We start from the raw sequence: 24,080 nt of genomic DNA, 5'->3' as shown, positions 1-24,080 counted from the left end.
TGAAACCTGCTCCCTTTCCTTGGAAATTATTTTGGGGACCTTTAGAGAACTCCCTCTTTTTATCTCCCCCCTCCTTCTTCTTGGGGGCGCCCTGTCCGGCCTTTTGGGAATCCCCTCCAGTCCCCTTTGAGGACACCCGGGTACTTGCCCAGATGTCCGCCTCCTCTGCAAGCTTCCGGGGATTGGTCAGCTTGCTGTCCACCAGGTGTTGGCGCAGCTCGGGAAAACATTTCTCGAGGAGGTGCTCTTTCAAAAATAGATCATACAGCCCCTCATAGTCTTTCACCTCACTGCCCTTGACCCAACCCTCAAAGGCTTTCTTGGCGTAATCTAAGAAATCCACCCAATTCTGGGCACTCAGTTTGTGACTTCCCCTAAATCTTTGTCTGTATTTTTCAGGGGTAAGTCCAAACTTTTTCACCAGTGCCACTTTCATGGCAGGGTAGTGGGTTTGCTCTTCCTGCTCCAGAGCCAACAAGGTATCTCTGCCAGCAGGTGGCATATATTTATACAGCCCACCCCCCCAGTGAGTGTCTGAGATCCCATGAGCTCTTAAAGAAACTTCATATGCGGCTAACCATTTGGCAATGTCATCGCCTGTGGTGTAACTAGCAATAACATCCTTGGGTAGATAGGGTCTGGGTTCCCTGGTATTTACTTTGTTTTCGCTGCCACCATTGTTTGGATTAGGAGACCATAGTGCTAAGGCTTGAAGGTCTAGCTCCTTTATGGTTCGTTCGTGGGCCAACCTCCTGTCCTCCCTCTCCATTTCCATTCTAGCTAAATCCAATTTCATTCTCCTCTCCTCCCTCCTGTCTTCCAACTCGGCGTCAGTTAAACTCCTCACCGAGACGCTGCTGCCCTTTCATCGAAAGTGTCCTGGGACCTGTCAGCAGATTCCCCCCTTCAGCTTGGTACAGCATTGCGGTCTCAAGGACAGTGTCCCTATCACCCTCTTCCGTGTCCTGTTCCTCCTCTATATGAGCCTCCACCCATACCCTTATGCTTGTCATTAACTCGCCTTTCTTGGCACCTTTTTTGAAGAATACCCCCTGTCGTTGACACCACTCTTTCAGTTGGGTCACAGTGTAGGACTCTAGCCCCTCAAGGTTTAATTCCATTCTCCAAATATGGGTTTAAATGAGTACTCAGGAGAGAACTAAGAAGTGTGATCTGAGGATAACCTCCACCCACCACCAGGAACAAATTTGGAAAAACAAAATTCAAATTAGGAGGGCCGCAAGGAGAAAACTCCTGGTGTAGGCCAGTGTATTGCGTTTAATTACTATTGAGTAGCTGCAACCAAGTCAGGATCCCACCGCTAGGCACCAATCTGTTGGAACCTGGATGTCAGGTCACCTAGGGTAGCCTGGCCTAGGGTAAGACACAATACTAGAGGCACAAGTGTGAAGGTTGCAAACCACCCAGCAGTAATTCCACGCAATAACACATAAAAAGGACACTACACCAATGTTGGAAAAAATAAGTACTTGTTTATAAAAATAATATCTTTGCTCTTTTATCTTCTAAAATTACAGCTCGGTATTATACATTCAACCTGTAAATATTCTTAGTCTTTCACAGTTACTAAATCAACATCTTAAACAGTTTTCCCTTTAGAGATTACAGCTCAATACAGTTTAGTCATGAAATTAATACAGTCCCTGCAGAAATGCTAACTTATATCATCAATTAACATCACTAGTGCATTTAATCAGACTCCAGCATTAATCAGGCGTGTTTACTATGAAGTGCTCTAAACTTTTCTCCCACAGCACCTATTATCCCCAACAACAGGTAGACAGCCACTGAGAGGATTTAGAAGCACAAGATTTTACATAAGCACCCACCCTTTCTATGAGGAACTGATATCTCTACTTGGATAGCAGGCACCTTCAGCACTATTTTTACAGCTTGTGTCCTCCAGCTACTCCCCACCTCCTATACACAGCTGAAGGGAAATGAGCAATGTATGAGTTACTTCTTGGCCAGTTCTAATTCCACTCTCCCCCCTTCTTTGTCAGAGCTCTCAAGGACCCCTCTCCTTACTGTAACGTGGAGACGGTGTTTCCCAAGTCTCCACGTGTCATTGTTATCCTGAGGCTCCTCCGAGGTCTTAACTGCCAAGTCTGCTACCTCCCGCCCAGCCAGCTGCTCACTTGGTGCTGGCGCGGGGAAAAACGGGGATACCAAATCCCGCTTTTGTCACCAGACGAACCCGCTGCCGGCTCCACAGCTTCCGGCCACACAATTACCGTCAGGCACCGCCGAGGCTGTCCCGCGTAGGAGAGCGCCGCTTCTGCTTCTCGTTCTCAGCCGGCTCCGCCTCAGAGAGCCCGGCGGTTCAACGGGGCATGCGCAAGAAGCAGTGTCTCACACTGGAGATCGCGCACTCACGTCAGCGGCTCCCCTCTCTCTCCTCACCCTCCAGGACCGGGGAAAACACCACAGGGCTGCTCCTGCGACCAGCAACCGCCTCGCTTCCTCTCTTCACTCCTCACACTACCAGCGACCTCAGCGCTAATCCTGCGCTGCTCCACAGGCGCTGGCTTGGGGGTCAATCTACACAGACTCCCTCCGCTTCCGCCCCTCCTAAGGTTGGCTCCTCTCCACGGCTAGATTCAGTCCCAGCCAGTAAGTGATGAACTCTGGAGGGGGGTGGTAAAGGTTCTGCCTCTAAGGAAAGTCACGGCAACCAGAGGCAGGATTCAGATGTCCACTGCACGAGGGGGCCACAAGGATTAACCCTACCTCTACTGAACACTGCTCAATAAAAGCCTCTCTACTGGGCAGAGGACTGCGCACCGCAGCACTGCAGTCTCCTTCTCCTTTTCACACCCCTGTATCTCTAGACTAGGGGTTGGTCAGGTGCCCAGGGTCTCCAGACATCCACCTCAGCAGGGTCAGGTCAGGTAGCTCAAGGGAGGAGGGGTGGTGAATCAGTAGGTCAACCCTCTGACTATCCTACCCCCACCTTCAACTACAGCCTGTCCTCCAGCTGACTCTCTCTGGTTAGACAAAATGGCTGTCCAGCATTCCGCCTTTTATAGGCTGACCCTCAGAAGTCCAGAAGGGACCAGAAGGTTCTGGAACGTCCTATACTACTCTATGGGACTGGTTCTGGGTTTGGCAGTTAGGGCAGTTGGTAGCCACCATTTTGTGACTCCAACTATTCCTGTCAGAACAGGCCTCTGGGCCCGAGGTGAAAAACTATGAGGGGGGAAAGAACACCTATCCCCTTGACCAACACCTAAAAAAACTAGTGGACACAAAAATTAATAACGGTATGAGGGGCAAAAAGGGGACAAAATAAATAATAAATTGGAGGGACTACGCAAAAAGCCAGACAGGTCTAACAGGTACCTAAAGTTGGTTATCGCACCATTTGAAATCCACTGTGCCCCATTGAGACAAGCAATGAGGTCATTCATGATCAGTGTGATGTGTCTTTCTCTTAATGGCCTTGCTAGGTATCCTCATGTCTAAGCACAGACGGATTGCGTCTGGTTTCTTTGGCTTCCTTGCCACGACCATGGGTGATACCCATGATTTGCGTTTTGCGACTGTATCGATCATCCCTTAGTCATCTAGCTTCTTGAGCTCTTCTTCCATTGGTGGTCATAGGTGGAAAGACAGCTGATTAGGGGGCATGTACCAGCCAGGACCACAAACCGTTTTGTCAAGCAGTTGTTTGCCTCATGCTTGATACTAGTGATGAATGTTCGTGCCTGGTGGAAGGGGTCTGTGCCACGTAGGCGATTATTTGGGTGCGCGTTGGCATTATTTCTGATCTGTTGTGTAGTTTGTCAAAATCATTGACAGAATGCGGTATCTATTAGGGCTGCGATGCCGTCGCCGAGGACTATGTGGCATGTGGGCTGTCTCTTGCGGACTCTGGCATTCACAAATGAGATCAGTAAACACGTCATCCTCTTCTTTTTGATCCTCTAGCTCCGCCCTTGCATGATTCCTCCTCCATGTCTGTGATTGTCCGGTGATCAGACCCCTGGGGACGCTGTGATCACAGCACCTATGGCGTATGCGTCAGGGGCAATCCACGAACGTGCAAAACGCACTCTGTCGCTAACAGTAATATCTGAAAGAAACAAGTTAGATTCCTTACCTTAGAATAACCCCCAGGCGTCAGACTGGATCTGGAAGATTTTTCGTAGCAGTACCCTTGCTCGTCGGTAGGTGTTGTCTGCGGCTCAGCGTCCCTCGTCGGCACCAGGATGACGTCGTCGGAGTACTTAGACACCGCCCTCGCGCCCCGACGTCAGTCCTTCTTTTTTCCGCGCCAGCAAGCGCAGGTCTGGAGAAAGTGGTACCCTTTAGTCACTTTTCGACTAAGCTTTTTGGATCCTTTTTGGATCCGTTTCAAGTCGAAAGACTCCATCGGCGCCGGTAGTGATGCCCGGGTTCAAGCCCTGTGCCGACTGCAACCGACTGATGTCGGTTACCGACCCCCATCGCCGTTGCCTGCATTGCATGGGGCCCGACCACAATGACAAGTTGTGCCCCGACTGCCCGGCCTTGACGTTGAAGGCTAGACAGGAGCGGTCCCGTAAGCACCTCCTGGGCTGGAAAAATGTCAAGGGACCGGTCGCGGGCCGGAGTCATCACAGTTCGGCGAGTCGACATCACTCGTCAGGCTAAGAGGCACAAGAAGTCGAAGAGGCGACATCGCTCTTCTGACTCCCCGCGATGCGGCCGGGGTTCAGGTGACTCCGCCGGAGCCGCAGGCGTCGCAACCTGCTCCATTCCCGCTGGTCCCTGGGCAGAACGCGACACCGGAGGACATTGATGCCTTCCTCATGGCCATGAGGTCGCTCACTCCTCCGTCGGGTTCCGCAGCGCCTTCGGGCCCCGCGGCCTTGGCTGGGAGCCCACAGGGGCTGGGTGATCGGCCCCGGCGCCGCAAGACCCCACTGGATCCAGCTCCGGATCCGGGTCGCCGCTGGTCGACCTTACGACCCCGCTGCCGTCGACCCCTCGGTCCGGATCCGATGCCGGAGCGGCGTCGCTCGACGCCGCATTCTGCGCCGGCCGAAGAGGAATTCTTCGAGGATCTGGGTCCATCCTTTACCCCTGAATACCAGGAGATGGACTACGAGGGAGGCTGGGAGGGGTCTGAGGACCCTCTGGCATGTGAGTGCCAGTCATTTCAGGACTGGACACAGGAACTAGGGGAAGCCAGTGGCCTGGATACCTCCCCAGAGACAGACTAACATTCAGCACGGCGGCGGGCATGGTTACCGTCGCGGCGGTAACAGGGGACAACCGCGCGGCCAGTCCACATCTACCCCCGCAGCATCCGCCTTAAAGCCTTCCTAGTCCGAGCTTTTAGGCCCATTTGACGCCAGTGGGGGGCAGGGTTCGCCATCACCTCCTCCACTGGCGCTCCATCGCATCGGACAGGCGGGTGCTGCAAATCGCCCGAAGGGGCTACTCCCTCCCCTTCGATGCGATCCCTCCAGCCATGCCACCGTGTGTCGGGGGATCACTTGCAACTTCTGCAAGAGGAAGTTACGGCCCTCTTGGCCAAGGGGGCCATTGAGCGCGTTCCTGGGCCAGAAGTAGGACGTGGTTTTTATTCCCACTACTTTCTGGTTCCCAAGAAGGGCAAAGGGGGCCCACGTCCTATCTTGGACCTGCGGAACGTCAACGGCTTCCTCCGGAAGGAGAAGTTCAAGATGCTGACTTTGGCCCAGGTCTTAGCTGCCCTAGACCCAGGAGACTGGATGGTAGCGTTGGACTTGCAGGACGCCTATTTCCACATTCCTGTCCTGCCGGCCCACCGGCGCTACCTGCGGTTCACAGTAGGCCACGAGCACTTTCAGTTTACCGTTCTCCCCTTCAGCCTTACCAGCGCCCCACGGGTGTTCACGCAAGTGATGGCAGTGTTCGCAGCTCATCTGCGCAGGTTAGGGGTTTCAGTCTTCCCCTACCTCGACGACTGGTTGTTGAAGGCGGGCTCGCCCCAGACAGTCGTCAGTCACCTCCAGACTACGGCCGACCTCCTGCACCTGCTGGGGTTCTCCATCAATGTGCCGAAGTCACACCTGTGTCCCTCTCAGAAGCTCCTCTTTATCAGAGCGGTTCTAGACTCGGCGCAGTTTCGGGTTTATCCTCCTGAACAGTGGGTTCTGGATATTCAGGCTCTGATTCTGATGTTTCAGCCGTTATCCCGAGTCTCAGTTAGGCTGACACTGCGGCTTCTGGGGCTGATGGCCTCCTGCATCGTCTGGTGCATCGCGCCAGGTGGCGGATGCAGGCTCTATAGTGGGACCTGAAGTTTCAGTGGGCCTAGCATCAGGGCAACTTGGCCGACCATGTCTTGATCTCAGAGGGCACTGCAAGACAGTTGCAGTGGTGGCTCATGGACCGCGATTGGGTCAGCGGCAGATCCCTCTCCCTACCCCAACCGGAGCACGTAGTTGTGACGGACGCGTCCCTCCAGGGATGGAGGGGCCACATGGGAGAGGCGTCCCGGCTCCACATCAACCTTCTGGAGCTGCGGGCGATCCGGCTTGCACTGAAGGCATTCCTCCCCTCTGTCTGGGGGAGTGTAGTGCAGGTGTTCACAGACAACACCACCGCCATGTGGTACTCCAACAAACAGGGCTGGGTGGGGTGGTGGACCCTATGTGTAACACAACACAGATGGGGAGGGTCCGAGGGGAAACTATATTTAAAGACCAAATAAACCAGCCTACACCCCCAAATAAACTAGTCACAAAAAATAAAGACTGGTGGCGGTCTATATTAAACCCTGAAGACTGAGCAAGAAAAAAATAGAGGCAAATGTGTGAGTGTTAGAACATACAAGTGTATGAATAAGAGGAAAAGAATCCCATCAGCCCACCCATATGGCGGAACCTCATCATCTGGGATTATCTTTGGGGTTTAATATAGACCGCCACTAGTCTTTATTTTTTGTGGTGGACCCTATGCCAGAAGGCTCTGCGCCTCTGGTAGTGGCTGGAACATCAGGGCGTGACCATGGTGGTTCAACTCCTGGCAGGTTCCCTAAACGCCAGGGCGGACGAACTCAGCCGTTGGTGCATGATGGATCACGAATGGCGTCTGAACTCGGACGTGGCGCAAGGTCTCTTTCAGCAGTGGGGAGAGCCGTGGTTAGATCTATTCATCACAGAAGAGAATGCGCAATGTCATCAGTTCTGCGCGCTGGAATTTCCAAGGCGGCACTCGCTCGGAGACGCTTTTCATCGTGAGTGGAGTTGCGGTCCGTTGTACGCCTTTCCGCCTATAACACTTCTGCCCAGAGTGCTGAAGAAGATCAGGCGCGACCGGGCCCAGGTCATCCTTGTGGCTCCGGACTGGGCACAAAGCTACTGGTATCCCGAGCTACTCAGCATGTCAGTCAATCCCCCGATTCGTCTGCCTCTTCAGGAGGACCTTCTGTCGCAGCAGCAGGGGACGGTCCTCCACCCGAACCTGTCCATTCTCCACCTCCATGCATGGAGATTGAGCGGCGACAGTTGAGGCCATTTGACTTGCCTCCTGAAGTCTGCGATGTAATTCTGGCAGCCAGGCGTCCCTCCACAAAATCGGTATACGCCTGCAGGTGGAACAAATTTGTGGCTTGGTGCACAGCAAAGGCTGTGGATCCTCTCTCTGCCCCCCTTTCTGAGGTTCTCCTCTTCCTTCTTTCTCTTGCCCAGCAGGGCTCTGCTCAGGGCACTATTAAGGGCTGCCTCTCTGCCATTTCCGCCTTCTTAAGGCTACCTGATCAGCCCTCTTTGTTTAAGTCCCCCGTTGTAAATAGGTTCTTGAAGGGCATCACTCATATGTTTCCCCCTGTTCCTTTTGTGATGCCACAGTGGGACTTGAACCTTGTTCTGACCTATCTGATGTGCGCTCCTTTTGAGCCACTTCATAACTGTCCTCTTCGTCTTCGTCATTCCTGGTTGCCATCACCTCTGCCAGGAGGGTGAGTGAGCTCCAGGCTCTTTCTTATAAACCTCCTTTCCTTTCTGTCCATCCGGACAAACTTGTGTTGCGGACGCGACCCTCTTTCCTGCCCAAGGTAGTCACAGCCTTCCACATCGGGCAGTCCATCACCTTGCCCACCTTCTTTCCGCCTCCGCATCACTCGAAAGAGGAAGAGAGTTTCCACCGTCTGGACCCAAAATGTGCGCTCTCATACTATCTGGATCCCACACGCCAGTTCCGGGTGGATGACCAACTCTTTGTTGGTTACGTTGGCGCTAAGAAGGGACGGGCGGTGCACAAACGGACCATCTCTCGGTAGGTCATCTTGTGCATCAAGATTTGTTACTCCTTGGCAAAGAAGGAGCCTCCTGTTGGGCTGAGGGCCCATTCCACTCGGGCCACGGCGGCTTCTACTGCCCTGGGTCGGGGAGTCCCCTTGTAGGACATCTGTCAGGCAGCTACGTGGGCCTCGCTGCACACGTTCACTAGACACTACTGCCTGGACAGCCAAGTCCGGAGAGATGGCTTCTTTGGCCGTTCCGTTCTCCAGGACTTTCTGGTGTGATCTTGGTTCGCAGACCCACCACCGGGGTTGGTATTGCTGGGATATCTATTCTAAGGTAAGGAATCTAACTAACGTGTTTCTTTCAGATGAACAAGTTACTTACCTTCGATAACGATACATCTGTAAGAAACATTAGTTAGTTAGATTCCTTACCACCCCACCCATCCTTCCCGTTCTGCGAACCGATATCTAGGGTTAAGGTCATCCCTTTCAGGGCCCTAGTTTCATGGCACCAGTGTTGGTTTTTATCATGGCTCTGCGTTTCTGGCGCGGAAAAGCTGTGTATAAGAACTGATGTCAGCGCGCGAGTGCGGCGTCTAAGTACTCTAACGACGTCATCCCGGCGCAAACGACGACAGACGCGGGGCCGCAGATGACGCCTACCGACGCGCAATGGTACTGCTACGCAAAATTTTCCGGATCCAGTCTGACGCCCGGGGGTTATTGTAAGGTAAGGAATCTAACTAACTAATGTTTCCGAAGGTAAGTAACTTGTTCAATACCCAATTACAAACTGCAAAAGGTCGACAAGCATGTGCTTCAGTAATAAAGAACAAAGTGCCCCTATCTCCGGCCATTGCAACAGCAGAGAAAGAGGAAGGACTTTCGTGTTATGGATAAATATATAGGGTAATGTGGTCCCTATGATTGGATTAGACATTGGGGGGTTGGGGCTTACGAGATATGCCCTTAACATTTTCAAGTGTTTTATCGGCTACTGTGTTTACTCAGTAAAGAAAGAAAACCATACCCTGAAGCCTATGGTCCTGGCAGAATTCAAGTGTGGCGTTGAACATGTAATATTTATTGCTTTAACAGTATGTGTGTGCAGCGCAACTTTGACCTAGACACACTGCTTAGTCAACATATTGCACCCCCCCCCCTTTCATTCAATTACATCATAGTTCAAAACTTAAGCTCCATGGTAATATGTTCGCTGGCAGTGCTGGGACTTATGACAACCTAATACACAAATTTAATAAGGTAGATGGCAATCAACTTTAAAGATGGCCACCCCTGTCCTAAACGATGCTTAGGGGACTTCTCACCATTACATTTCGATGAAGGGAAGCGCCGTTTTAAGGCGGCCACCGTCGTCCAACACGAGGCTGGACGTGCGGTGCTCATCAGCTTCTGAGTGCATCACATCTTATGCAGCTGTTGGGCTGCAGTGCTGGTTCATTACTGTTTTCGCCTTCCAGCACTTACCTGTATTTATTTGTTTATGCGTTTATATGTAGCGCAGAAATGACCCAAAGGTATTAGAGCACTCTACAATTAAACACATTTTTTTTTTACACAAGATGTAAAGTAGAAGGTCATTACATACATTAGGCACCGAACTTTAGTTGTTTGAGGATGATGATAGAAGTGTAGGTAGCAGCAGCGCGCAGGGTATTAACTGCTGAGGTCACATTATACGGAAGTAGTGCCGGTAATCTCAGGGTAATGCTCAGAGGCCAGGCATTAGATACGAGAGCACATTTCCACTGGAAACTAAGGGGACATGTAGGAAAAATGCCAGCTACATGCAGAAGATAGTCAATGAGGTGGTGCGGAGCTTCAGGCATAAGGACTTCCATATTCTGGTCATGTTTTCCCAGAAGGGTTGTGCCTCGATTATACTTAATAAATAAAGATTTATAGAGGTCTGTTTTTCTAGTCAGGTTGCACCCACTTGACCATCTGCTAGTGCATATGCCACTTTAAGCAGATTTGGGTAATGCATTAACGAGCACAACTTGGTTTCGGATGCAGGATATTTAACAACAAAATGTAACAGAAAATCAAGTTTAAAAATGTTTTTAAAGTGGACCATCAGAATAAAAATGGTCTGCATGGTAGGTGTACATGCACATACATACATACATGGAAGTACAGTGCGACAGCGAGGTCACATGGAAGGGAACATAAGCACATATGACGCAGTGGATGCTATGAAACCATATGCAGCAAGTTGTAGTAACAAAGAAAGCTGATGCATTTTGGGTCATGTAGTGCCATGGTGTGCAGCATAAAAAGAGTAAGTATATGCAACAACAATACTGTAGTCTGTCAAATCAACAGTTTTAGAAGTGCTGGGCCTTCCCAAGTGCCACCTTTATATCACGCCTGCAGTCTCAGCGCAATACAGCAGCACCTCAACACATGCACAGAGGTCACTATAAAAATGTGTCCCAATTTAGGTAGGAAACAAGCCTCTAGGCCTCTGCATCATTTAGCTTAACACAGCACAACACACCAGTGGGCACTGCTCAGCCACACCCACATCATATGCATTGCATGGGAAGGGGGGGCTCTGAAATCACATCAATCCACATGGAACGGTCTTTGCCATGAAAAATATCCTTCCTTCACATGAGGCCTGAGCTTTAACCAGTGTCAAGTGCATGCATAAATGAAAGGTGAAGCTGGTGAGATCTGACATATGAAAATAACGTGTTCATTATCGCGGACGTCTGGTTACAAATACCTCGACCGCACCCTTTCCCCTTCGTAAAAAGGGTAAGGTGGAGTCAGTGAAGGATTCTGATCTCACCCCTCTCGTGTGTGACTGGAAAGGGTGTGGAAAACCGCTTGTGATTGACATGCGGCTTTGAAAGCAAGGGCGTGAGAGCGACACGCCCGAGGCTGTTTTCAAACTGTGCTGCTTAAAGGAGGTGACAGGGAGATGACGACACCTGCTCTAAGGAACTGTGCTGCTTATTGTATTGTATTGCATTGTATGCAAGACTTCTATAGCGCACTGTCACCCCACGGGTATCCTGGCGCTTCAGATTAGAATAGACGCTGTGTGGTACATTGTCATACAGCCAGATGGTCATAGCTGCAGCATGGTTAGACCAAACCCTAGGGAATAGCCAGGTTTTTAACTTCTTTCTGAAGTTTAGTAAATTCTCAGTTTGTCTAAGATCAAACGGTAGGCTATTCCATAGGCATGAGGCTGCAGAGCTAAATGACCTGCCACCCATTCGGGTTTTCTTGAAGCTAGTTGTGCGGACTAGTTTTTGCTGATGTAGAGCGAAGGTTTCTAGCTGGGGCATACCAGAAGAATTTTTCCTGCAGTGGCTTAGGGCCCATTTTATTTACTGCTTTCTGGACGATGCACAAATATTTGATTGGCAGCCAGTGCAGATCTTTCAAGGCTGAAGATGTGGAGGACCTAAACTGTCTTTTGAGGGCTAATTTGAATGCAATCGTCTGAACTCTCTGCAATATTTTAATCAGGGTCGCTGGTGCCTTCAATAGCAAGGCGTTGCAGTAGTCTAGTCTACTCAGTATTACACTTCTAACCACCTGTGCTCTTGTAGAGGGTGGCAGCAGTGGGAGGATTTTACGTAGGGCTCTTCTAAGACCCATACAGGTACTGACAGTTCTATTAACCTGAGTCCGACTGTAAAATGCTATTGAATAGCACCCCCAGGTTGTGCATTGTATTAGATGGAGTTAATTGATTGTTAGTAGGGGTAGGCCAGAAATTATCGGGGAGGGGATGCAGAATTTTATTCGCTCAACAGTGTAGTATTTCAGTTTTCTCCCCATTGAATTGTAGTGAGTTATTCTTCAGCCATTTCGATGTTTTATCCATACAGTCATGGAAACTTTCTAAGGATATTGCTTTGGAACCTTTTAAGGAGAAGACGAGCAGAGTATCATCAACATAGTTCACTACTTTGATTCCAAATGATTTTATTAGGGAGATCAGTAGGTGTATGTTGAAGAAAATTGGGCTGATTGCAGAGCCTTGTGGTACTCCATATTTGATATATATATTTTTGGATACAAAAGGAGGAATAGTCACTGCTTGCTGTCTATCCTGTAAATAGGACTGGAACCAGTTAAGAGCCATGCCTGTGATTCCACATTCCTCGAGCCTGTTAAGTAATATCCGATGATTGACCGTGTCGAACGCGGCTGACATGTCCAATAGTACTAATAAAACATCATGACCAGTGTCAGCACGCATTCTCAACTCGTCCAGGACTGTTACCAAGGCTGTTTCTGTGCCGTATGTCGGCCGAAATCCAAATTGGATTTAGTCTTATAGTACATTTTCCTCTAGAAACTTAGCTACCATTTGGCTGCCCAGCCGTTCTAAAATCTTTACTGGGTATGGCAACAGGGAGATAGGTCTACAGTTTAATGGGCAAAGAGGATCATGTGTGGATTTTTTTAATAATGGGGTCACCATTGCTCTTTTCCAACATCTTGGGACCGGGCCGCTGCCCAGTGACTGGCCGCAGAGTTGATAGAAAAATGGAAATAGTTCTGTATTGGACTCCTTCAATAATCGATGTGGGAGAGGGTCTAGTGGAGTTCCAGAAGAGATGCTGAGAGCTATGTTATTGAACTCTTCCTGTGTGGGGATCGGAACTGTTTTAAGGTAATCTGTTCCCCTTTGATTTCACCCTCAATCTGTTTATTACCTTTAGCTACCTCCGGTACATTACTCATGGTATCCCTCGGAGCGTTTTTGTCTGGTCTGGTTCTAGGCCACCAATAATTTTATTGATTTTTTCTTCAAAAAAAGTTGCGAGGCTATTGCAGAGCTCTTGAGTAGCTATAATGTTATTCTGTGTACTATCAGGTTTAGATAGCTGTTTTGTTAAGTTGAAGACAGTTTTTGTTCTGTCAGTGGCATGCAAGATCATTTTCTCATAATAATCTGCTTTTGCCTTTGCTATAGTTATTTTATAGGAATTTCATTTTGTTTTCAAGGCTCTTTTGTCCTCTTCCTCGTACTGTTTCCGCCATTTCCTCTCTGCCTGTTTGCATTCTTTCCTTAGTATTTTTTAGTTCCTCATTGTACCAAGGGGCTGTTTATCCCTGTTTTTCAATGGTACCTCGTGGTCACGAGTAGGAGTAATCTGCCCGCAGAAATAGATATACTTTTCCTCTGCCGTGTTTGTATGGTCAAAGGCATAGAGAGAGTTGTTTTACTTTTAGCAGCTTGACCCATTCTCTACCCTGACGATATCTTCTGGATTGGTTAGTTTTGTTATTTTCCTTAGGAAGTTGTAGTCTAAAGAGGACTAAAAGGAGGTGACCGGGAGAAGACGACACCTGCTTTAAGATGAAATACCAGGTTTGTGCCTAGGTAAGCCCTACTAACATTGCAGTTAAGCGTCATGCTGTATTTGATTTATTTTACTTTCATGAGAGTAAATATTTTTTTCAAATAAGGAAGACACAAAAAGGGCAGGGGGCAGTGCCCGTGTGTCCTTATGCAGCAACCACCTCAGTTCAAATGTAACCTTGGTCTGCACACATTTGATACCTTGTGTAGCCTACTCTACCCGTGCAAGGCTCTGTGTACTTAGTAAATGCACAGAGAATAAACATGTAACATCTGGAATACAGTTTTTCATGTGTTGTGTGCAATCTCGACTTGTTCTCTGTGATAGGTCTGGCTCATAACTGAATATGCCTTGTCCTTGATTGGTGAGCATGTGGATCAGTGTGTGGACGAAGAAAAGAATAAGCCAATGGCTGGATTAATAGATGCAAAAGCGTTAGAATGAATGCGTGTGATCGGTGACCAAACACATGTATGGGAGTAACTACAACAACGTAAGTATCCAGGAGGATTCAATTCTAATTTTAGCCTGTTGACTTTGCCAAAGCTCGTTTCCTCCGAAAGCACGCCTAATGGACATTGTTGGAGTGTCAGCGTGGACATTATCCGTTATCGGCTGGTATTTATTTACCGGTTACCCCTGACGAAAATCTTTGTGCAGAAATCCCGCAGTGGTTACTGCAGACAAGCCGCAGATCAGCCAGGGTATTTCCTACTATCCTTTATTTGAATTTGGTACGTCCTGTGTAAGTAGGTAAATTGCAGTAGTTTGAACCTAGCATTACCAGATAGCCTTTTAACTTTTATACAGACACCTTATGCACGAGTGGCTCCGGCCAACGTGCCACCCATATACCTTTGGCTGCTGCAGTCCTTCCTCGTACTTGTTTTTAGGTCTCGCCTGTCGATGCGCATGCGCATCGAGCAAGGCGAGAGTATTGGGACTTATCCGCTCTTTATCCACACTGCAAGGAATCGTGGCGATTCCTTGCAGTGCCCGTGACTTTTAAGCTCAATGCGCATGCGCATTGAGCTTAAAAGCGCGTGCACGTTCGTCTTTGTTTACCCGCTCCGCCCCCTCCCCTTCCCGCCGTGTCGCATTTCTCCTCCCCCCTCCCCTCTCTTCCCTCCGGCTTGTTTCTTTATTTGACCCGCTCCGCCCCCTCCCCTTCCCGCCGTGTCGCATTTCTCCTCCCCCCTCTTCCCTCCGGCTTCTTTTTTGTTTATTTTACCCGCCGTGTCGCCGTGTCTCCGATCCTTTCGCTTGTTTACTTTAATTCTTATTAAACTTCTCTGCCTTTGGTTACAAGTCATCTGTTTTTAACCCTTAATACTGTACATCTGCCTAAAAAATAAAAAATAATAACACACTCCTCCCTCGAACTGGCTGCAGCAGATCAGTCATTTTATACAGAGGGTGATATTTGGCTAAAGCACACACGACGCTTCGCTACAGATCTCTTCCGAGTCCAATGAGCTGTTATTTGCATTCTGCAATCAAGATGAGAAAGCAAAAGTGCACGTAATTGAAAAGGAAATAGACAAACAAGGTCTAGAAAAGCCCTGCACACCTGCCATGTAGCTTTCAACATCCTCTCCCAAACACTGCTCACGGAAAACGTAGTTACTGCAAAAAGTTTACCCAGTTTTTTTTATAAACTGTCTTAGATCTTTTTAATTAAAAGGAGACGAGTTTTGAGCTTTTGGAAGACAAATCGACCATGGAAGGCTACAGCACGAGACGGCACCAAAGGGCGACACCAAAGCAAAAGTGGTCACATCTGCCTCAAACTAGTAGGCGCTGCACTTAAAAATATACAGGCCGAGTCCATCCTGTGCAAAGCCTTCCTCCGACACTACAGGGGAAGCAGTCCACAAACTACAGCGCCAGTAAAAAGCTAAACAAACTCCAGTCATCAGACTCCGTGAAGTCTCCAGCACCATTACACTGACAGGGTTGATCCCCCTAAACTGGACTCCCCGAATTATTATTATTTTCTTTTTTTTTTTTAAAGCTTTATTCGACATTTGTCATAAAAGCATTCACCTAACCCTAATACAATAAATATTATATATAAAAAATACTTCTAAAAATACATATTAAACATTAAATGTCGAATAATACATAGTAAAAAGTACATTGAAATTACAACACCTTATTACACTTTAAAAAGTAAGATTTCTGTAAGTTAAAAGACAAAAAACAATAATCCATGTCGCAAAAAGCAAAATTGAAGATTTACATAATTTCATTATGATGCAATAGCCGTTAATGATCGGGTACGAATTAGCCACGACCAAGCCAAAAATTTTGCTACACCAACCACAAGTAATGTTGAACAGTCTGTTTCAAGTATCCTAAGGGCTTCAGATTGGCTTCGGGTTCCCAACTTTAAGCACACCGGTTTTAACCATTTACGTCTGGGGGACAAGTACAGTGGACAACAAAACAGAAAATGGGAGATGTGTTCAGTTTCTTCATTACAATGGTGACAATGCTCATCCCATGCCAGGGACCAATGCTTCTTGAACGCATTCAAAGGAAGTGTACCAATGCGAAATTGAAAATAAAGTTTTCTATCGTATGGTTTTTCAATTAGGTCCCAGAAAGGTTCATAAGAGGGGTACATTTTTGTATTTAAGAAGCGAGATGTTAAATTAGCGCTTGTACTGTCACTAAACATTGTAAAAGATACCATTTCCCAATATAGGTCTTTTAGCTTTTCCTTAGTAGGGAAGCAGGCCGGATCTTTGTTGTCCCATAGAAAGTCCAATTTCAATTTTGTAAGGAGTCCCCGCAATTCCCTTAACCATGGAATACTATGGAAACGGTCAAATTTGATGACATCCATCAATGCTGCTGCATAGTGGCCTAATTCTGGGGTCACCATAACTCGTCTCCAATATAGGAGGGGCCGAAGCCTCGCTATGTCCTCAACAGATTTCCTTCCCAGGTCCAATTTTAACGGGATTGTTGGTGTGCTTTGGGGGACCATTACGATCCCTCGTAAAAACCTGTTTTCCGCTCGGCCCAATTCTCTCAAGTTTGAGAACCCCCATAGTTCAGAACCATATAAACAAGCCCCCAGGACTTTCATGGAATAAATTTCCATCACACAGTTTACAGGCTTTGTCAGTGACGTGCGGTGTTTTAAGGAAATAGCGCCTGCTAGCTGACTAAACTTTAGTAGGGTTGTGGTTATGTGTTGTTTCCAGCTCATGTTTTCTTGCAGAGTGATACCTAGGTATGAAAAAGAGTCCACTCTTTCTAGGGGTGGGCCTTTGTATTTTATTACACCCTTAAAAGTGGACTGCTGATTGAGGCACATGAATTTCGTTTTGGTAGTGTTCAATTCCAGGCCCCTTTCATCACAATATACACCAAAGGCATCAACCACTTTTTGTAGCCCACTGGGGGTGCGGGAAAGTAAGAGTGTATCATCTGCAAACATGAGGACTGGTACACGAGAGCCAGCTATTACAGGGGCGTCACTAGCAATCTTCTCTAGATGTTCAACAATACCATTTATATAGATAGAGAAGAGAGTTGGCGCTAGGACACACCCTTGTCTCACCCCACGTTCAACCGGAAAGGGATCAGTTACATCTCCTTGTTTGCCCCATCGTATCCTTGCAAAATTGTTTTCGTGTAGGCGAACAAGGAGTGTGAGCAATTCCTGGCTTAAGCCTTCGTCCGCCAGGGTCTGCCAGAGTTTTTCCCTGGGGACCAAGTCGAAAGCGGCTTTTAGATCTACAAAAACTGCATACAATGTCCCCTTCTTCAAGGTGACATTTCTCCAATAGATTGTTAGAAAATGGAGGACTTGGTCGACGCTACTAGTTAAGGGCCGAAACCCAGCTTGATAAGATGACAAAATGTTGTTTTCGTCGATCCATTGCTGCAGTTTATTTTGCACTAATCGGCCCATTAGCTTTTGTGCTGTATCGATCAAACTAATGGGCCTGTAATTTTTAGCCAGGGATCGGTCACCTTTCTTATATATGGGAATTATTTCAGCTCCCTTCCATGAAGCAGGCACTTTCCCTCCCATAGCCACCGCATTAGCCAGCATTGTAAAGTAGCTACACCAGGACTTCCGGTCCGATAAGAAAATATCAGCCGGAATTCCATCCATGCCTGGGGCTTTCCCCCCTGCTACACAGTCCAGTACAATACTCACATCCCTCTCAACAAATATAGGTGCTTTGTAGTAAACTTGCGGAGGAGGACTAACATTATTAAACAAGGGGTTACGGGCATACTGTGGTTGAAAGTATTCTATCCAACTGTTTTTTGCGACATTATTAGTAGGCTGGGGTGCTATGCCACCCTTTGCCCATTTTACTGAAGCCCAGAAGCGCTTAGAGTCCTTGGAGGCACACACCTCCTTGAGTTCTCGCCAGCAATCCTCATCCCAACGCTTCTTGGCTAATTTTTGAACCTGTCTGTACTGGTTTCTTGCCAGCCTTACTGCTACTGGCCCTCCTGATCTTAGTTCCCTGCTAAGATTATCTCGTGCTGCCCTACAGCTCTTGTCATACCACCCTCTAGTTTCTTGGGCTTTCTTCATTTTATTTGGGGCTGTTCTTTTAAGGAAAAAACTTTGGATTTTGGAAAAAAGTATCTCATGGGCAGCCATCATATAGTCAGTAAAATCAGTCTGTCCATCATGAGACTTAATCTTAGCAACTTCGCCCACCACTACTTTCTTTAGAGTCTCTATTTTGGCAATATCTTCTAGGAGCATACTCCACTTCAAATGTCGGGAGTTGTTTGAACTTACAAGGTCCTGCGTAACCATGTGATCCTCTCTAGGATGCTCGGGTTTGTCGTGGTAGGTATGTAGTGTCAGGCACAGAGGATTGTGATCACTTTCAATTGTATCCTTCACTTCCATATCTACCAGTTTATCCCAAGCCCTTACATCCAGGAGTATGTAATCTATCCTACTGGCCGATCGACCATTATCAAAGGTATTTTTCCCCATAGAATCTGACAATGCCCGACCATTGGCTGCTCTAAGTCCTCTAGAAAGACAAAAACTTTTCAGTTGGATTGCTACTGTGCTCCATTTCCTAATTGCTGGGATATCTAGTTGGGGAATTCCCCACTTGGTATCCTCATCTTCGGCCAGGATCTTATCCTCCTCACCCAAGGGTTCAAAGGTAGTGTTAAAATCCCCGCCTATTATTATATGGGTAGGGTCTGGTAGCAATTCAATATGATTCTCAAGGCACGTTAGAGTCTCTGATGGTTTACCCCTGGCAACTCCCCTTGAATAAAGATTAAACAGGGCTAGATGTTGACCCTTTTGCCAGGTAATATCAAGTGCCAAAATGTCGTTAGAGGGTATGGACCTTTGTTTAACCGAACAATTCAGAGTTTGGCGTACCCAAATTAACAGGCCCCCAGAGGGACGTCCCACTCGATTTCTTGTAGCCGGGACGTAAAAGTTCAAATACCCTTGCCTGAAGATTGGTGTAAGCGATCAAGTTTCTTGGAACATAACAATATCGTAATTCTTGATGAAGTCGACCCAGTCTGGAATGTTTAGCTTATTTGTAATTCCAGCTATGTTCCAAGAAATAATTGATAATTGTGGTTTAGCCTTTTGGAGGTATGTCTGGTCAATATCGGGGATATTTAATGATTCTACAGGATCTATTCCTAGTGTTACATTTCTACTCAATGTTGGTGACTTCTCAATTACCTCCAGTGTTCTTTCCTGTTCTATCTGAACTCTATTTACTTCCTCTAGGACGGAAGTACAGAATACATCAGGAGCTAATGAAGGTTCATCTAACATGGGAGTGTTAGCATATCCTTGGTCCAACTGCATATCTAGAGGGACGGGGGAGGCACATGAGAGTCAATCACACTCGTTTAGGTCAGTTAACACAGAGTATTGGTTGTCCAAGTTTAGCCCCCACTCGCATACTGGATTGGACCTGGCCCTTCTATTTCCCACAACTGTCCATTTTGTTCTTAGTATGCTAGGTTTAGCTACTAGACCTCTTCTGCTATAGAAGAAATCCAGTGTCAGTGGAACTATTTCAGCTGTCCTACGTTGTGGAGGGAGGATGTTCCGTAGGACGTCAGGTAGGACTTCAGGGCCCTTGAAGTTCAAGACCACACAATCCCCTTGGAATTTCTTCGCCTTAGTACCTATCCACCTAACCCTTCTTGCTGTGAGCAGATCGTCAGATAGTTTTTCCTTCCCCCAGGGAGTTATGTGCATATTACTACTAAGCCACTGGAGAGCCTTGTTTCTTAAGGAATCTGGCGACTCGATCTGTCCAGTTTTCAGCAAAGGTGTGTTTGCTAGTACTAAAATCAGGGGCGAGGCTTCAACAATTAGTTCAACTGGGGCAGTTTCTGGGTTTAGGATCTCAGGGATAGTATTGCCCACTAGTTGGGCTGCATCTGGAATTAGGGCCGTGTCAGGGGTATTATCGTGCATAGATCTGGCTTGTTGGATTTGCTCGGAAGGAGCTTGTAAGCCAGTATTCATGTTCACCCCGAGTGATTTTCCCACAGTCTCCATTTGTTCGAATTTGGTTACTACTAGATTTGAAATTTCCCCCACCCCCTCATTAGTTTTCCTTAAGAGGGTCTCTAGCTTGTTGACCTTATCGGCTAGTTGGTCTACTTTTGATATGAGGGGTTTCATGAATCCTAATAGTTTGGACTCTAATATACCCATGAGCTTATTTAGGAGGGTGTCCTCCCCTTCTACATTTTCATACTCTTCCTCCCTTATCCCGTCTTCTGCCCTTTTCTTTGCTCGTCTGGGAGGGGTTGCGGGTTTGTTTTTACTAGAGCGTAGGCCGCCTCTTCTAGGTGGTGCCTTAGTGATCCCTTTTTTGGCTCTTGGAGCGGGGACCGGTGTGGGAGGGGTAATGGTCTCTATAGCTAACTCCTCAATTGTAACAGATTTGTCTTGATCTTCTAAGTTAATTAAATCTGCAAAGGGGTCAGGTTGTTGGTCAGTAGAGGCCATGGATACATTAATTGTAGAGCGCTCATTTGGGTCCTCGATAGGGTCGGTGACAGTGAAATCATCAGCGACAGACTGAAATACCCCTGATTGGTTAATTTGAGCACAAGGTGGCGAATCCCCAATACCCAAGGAGGACCTCCGATTGTTATTGATTTTTGTCACTACCTGGACCAGGTAGTTGTGCATTGTATTAGCCGGGGTGACAGGCGTTTTTTGCTTTGACATATCGGTCACACAATAATTAGCAGCGAGGCCCTGGAGATATCTATAACAGTAATAGTCCGATTACACTGTAAATATAGGAGTGTTTTACCTTACCAAAGTTCGGTTTAAAGGATGGGAGTAAGAGGGGTGGCCCAGTCCAGTCTCTCACAGTCTAGAACGGGCTAAAACGGGCCCGCCCTTGGCCCGGGCTTCGCCCGGCGTCCCGCTCGCGTCCCGCGAGACGGGGGTGACGCGCTATTTCAGCGCCTCCTGGCGCGCAGATGACGCGGCGTGCGCCGCTCGGGATTCTGGGAAGTGTAGTTTTCCCCCTCGACCGCGCTCCTCTCGGCTACCGTGCTCCGAGATGGCAGGGGAGACAGGCAGCGGGAGGCGGGAGGCGGGAGGGCAGTCAGCGAGGCACAGATGTCTCCAGGTAATCAGGTAGGCGTCAGGGCAGCAGAGGCTTCTTTGGCACAGAGGTTCCCCCCCTCGACCGGGGTGACGCGCTATTTCAGCGCCTCCTGGCGCGCAGATGACGCGGCGTGCACCGCTCGGGATTCTGGGAAGTGTAGTTTTCCCCCTCGACCGCGCTCCTCTTGGCTACCGTGCTCTGAGATGGCAGGGGAGACAGGCAGCGGGAGGCGGGAGGCGGGAGGGCAGTCAGCGAGGCACAGATGTCTCCAGGTAATCAGGTAGGCGTCAGGGCAGCAGAGGCTTCTTTGGCACAGAGGTTCCCCCGAATTGGCGGATGTCACTTACCTTGTACACATCGCCGTAGGTCCCGCTGCCCACCTTCTGGATGAGTTCGAAGTCCTGCTGTGGGTTCCTCCTCAGGATGTCGGCGCTCGGCCGCCCCAGCCCTTCCATTCTCTGAACTGTGATTGCCCAGCGGGAGGGACCCGATCAGTGGCCCCTGGCTCCGGTTCACTACCGGCCACTGGGCACAAATAATGCGGCTCTGAGGCGACGAGGCTTCGATGTAGACAGAAGCCAGCCTGCCCCGACAGCGGATATGTGAAAACTTCTGGAACTCTGTCTGCCGTTGCCAGGGGTTCGGACAGTAGCCCTTGCAGGGCTTTGTCTGCGGTCCCTGTAACTTTCTCAACAGAGACACCGGCACTTTGGCATAGCGCAGACAGCTGTGCCCAACTCTGCCAGGAAACGTTACACGCACGCCACCCAGCACGCGCCTCGCTCACTGACACCCAAGAAACCCATCTTCCGTTTCTAGTCAGGCGTTTCTGTCAGAGAACTTTCACTGAAAACAAACAAAGGACACGAGTGTTCGAAACCCCAAAGTAACACGACGGCCATCTTGAGGTAGGCGGGAGGGGGCTGAAACCCACATGAACTGCAGAAGACTGAGTAGAGCCGCTTTCTGAAACGCTTGTTGAAATATAAGTCGCTGCTATAAACCTCCAGAATCCAATGCTAAAGAATATTAATACAAATTATTTGTAGAAAATCTATTGCCAACAATTGTTAACATTACAGGCAGAGAATAGAAAGATTTGAGGTAGCCACCCTCTCTCAGATAAACCTCTCCCAGTCTTCCCACTCTAGTCTTCACCACCTCTCCCATTCTCCCCTCCCACCCATTCCCTCAACCCCTCACCCTCCCTCACCCTCAACCCCTCACCCTAACTCACCCTCAACCCCTCACCCACCCTCAACCCCTCACCCTCAACCCCTCACTCTCACTCACCCTCAACCCCTCAGCCTCACCCTCACTCTCACTCACCCTCAACCCCTCAGCCTCACCCTCACTCACCCTCAACCCCTCACCCTCACTCACCCTCACTCACCCTCAACGCCTCACCCTCACTCACCCTCAACACCTCACCCTCACTCACCCTCAACACCTCACCCTCACTCACCCTCAACCCCTCACCCTCACCCTCACTCACCCCCTCACCCTCACTCACCCTCACTCACTCACCCTCACTCACTCACCCTCACTCACTCACCCTCACTCACTCACTCACCCTCACTCACCCTCACTCACTCACCCTCACTCACCCTCACCCTCACTCACCCTCACCCTCACTCACCCTCACTCACCCTCACCCTCACTCAGCGCAACCACAGCATCTTCACTAAATATATGTAATAAACTTTAAGCTATTGGCAATATAAAATAAAATCCATTTTATTTACTTATTAATTATTGATTGTTTTTTAAAGCCATTGATTTTTTTAATATCAATACATATAAGTCACATATAAGTCCCGTTAATACAAAACATGTTGCTTTACAAATGCTAGAGGTGTCACATTTACAAAAATTATAACTATTGGCTTCTTTGTAAAGAAGAAAGCTATTAATTTAGCTATTTAAAAAAAACAACACATAAATAAAAAACAAAAAAATAAATAACACCTATAGCTCAAACTTTCCTACTGCGAGACCTATTGCATTTCCAATGCAATAGGTCTCGGAGCATTTGAGTTAGAGCTTTTAGAAATGTTTATGGCTTTTTTTTTTTTAATTCTTTAGCATTGGCTACAGGAAACAAAAATGCTAAAGATTTACAAAAAAACCCATAAACAATTCTAAAAGCACTAACTCTAATGCTGCGAGACCTATTGCATTTCTAATGCTTGTTTTAAAGGCTACGAGAAGTGAAGTAGCAGTTTCACACCCTGTTCTGAATTAACTATCAACTTCTTCTGAAGGCTTCAGTGAACCATGGAATATCTGCCACACTGCACTAGTTGGGTGTGCTATTCAAACAAAATGTAGGAACTGTACAGCCCAGTGCTTAAGTAAAGGTAATACATCTAACATCTGGGTACAAGTCTCCCACTTCATAGCCACCCACTGTCCACGTTGCTGCAGGAGTGTCCTTTAAAATTCTTTCAAATAGTCGAATACACAACAATGGCAAGCTTGCTGCAAACAGGGATTGCCTCATAAATACTCTGATCACGCCCTTCCTGGCAGACTATATATATGGATAATCTTCTGGGGGCTTTACCCATCACAGGTATGCCCTGTAGTTTATCCTGACCATGTGTGCCCTGTACCAGCTCCTTCTCCCATCTCAAGAGCTCTCACCAGTTCCTTCTCTCATCTAAAGAGTTCTCACAAGTTGGTGCATGGAACTTGAGCTTGGACTGGAGGAAGGCTGGCTCCAAAATGTACCTGGCCCTGAAGGTAGAAGTCAAGATTTTACTCTGTGGGTTGCAATAGGTAACCTGTACACCTATCTCAAAACTGTTAACATGCTCTAGATGGTCATGTAGTCACAATACATTCTGTCGGGCTTTGAATCGT

The sequence above is a fragment of the Lissotriton vulgaris genome, chromosome 12 (genome assembly GCF_964263255.1).
Source record: "Lissotriton vulgaris chromosome 12, aLisVul1.2, whole genome shotgun sequence".
Taxonomy (NCBI): domain Eukaryota; kingdom Metazoa; phylum Chordata; class Amphibia; order Caudata; family Salamandridae; genus Lissotriton; species Lissotriton vulgaris.
The sequence above is the reverse complement of the archived record's forward strand: the minus strand, read 5'-3'. Positions refer to the sequence as shown.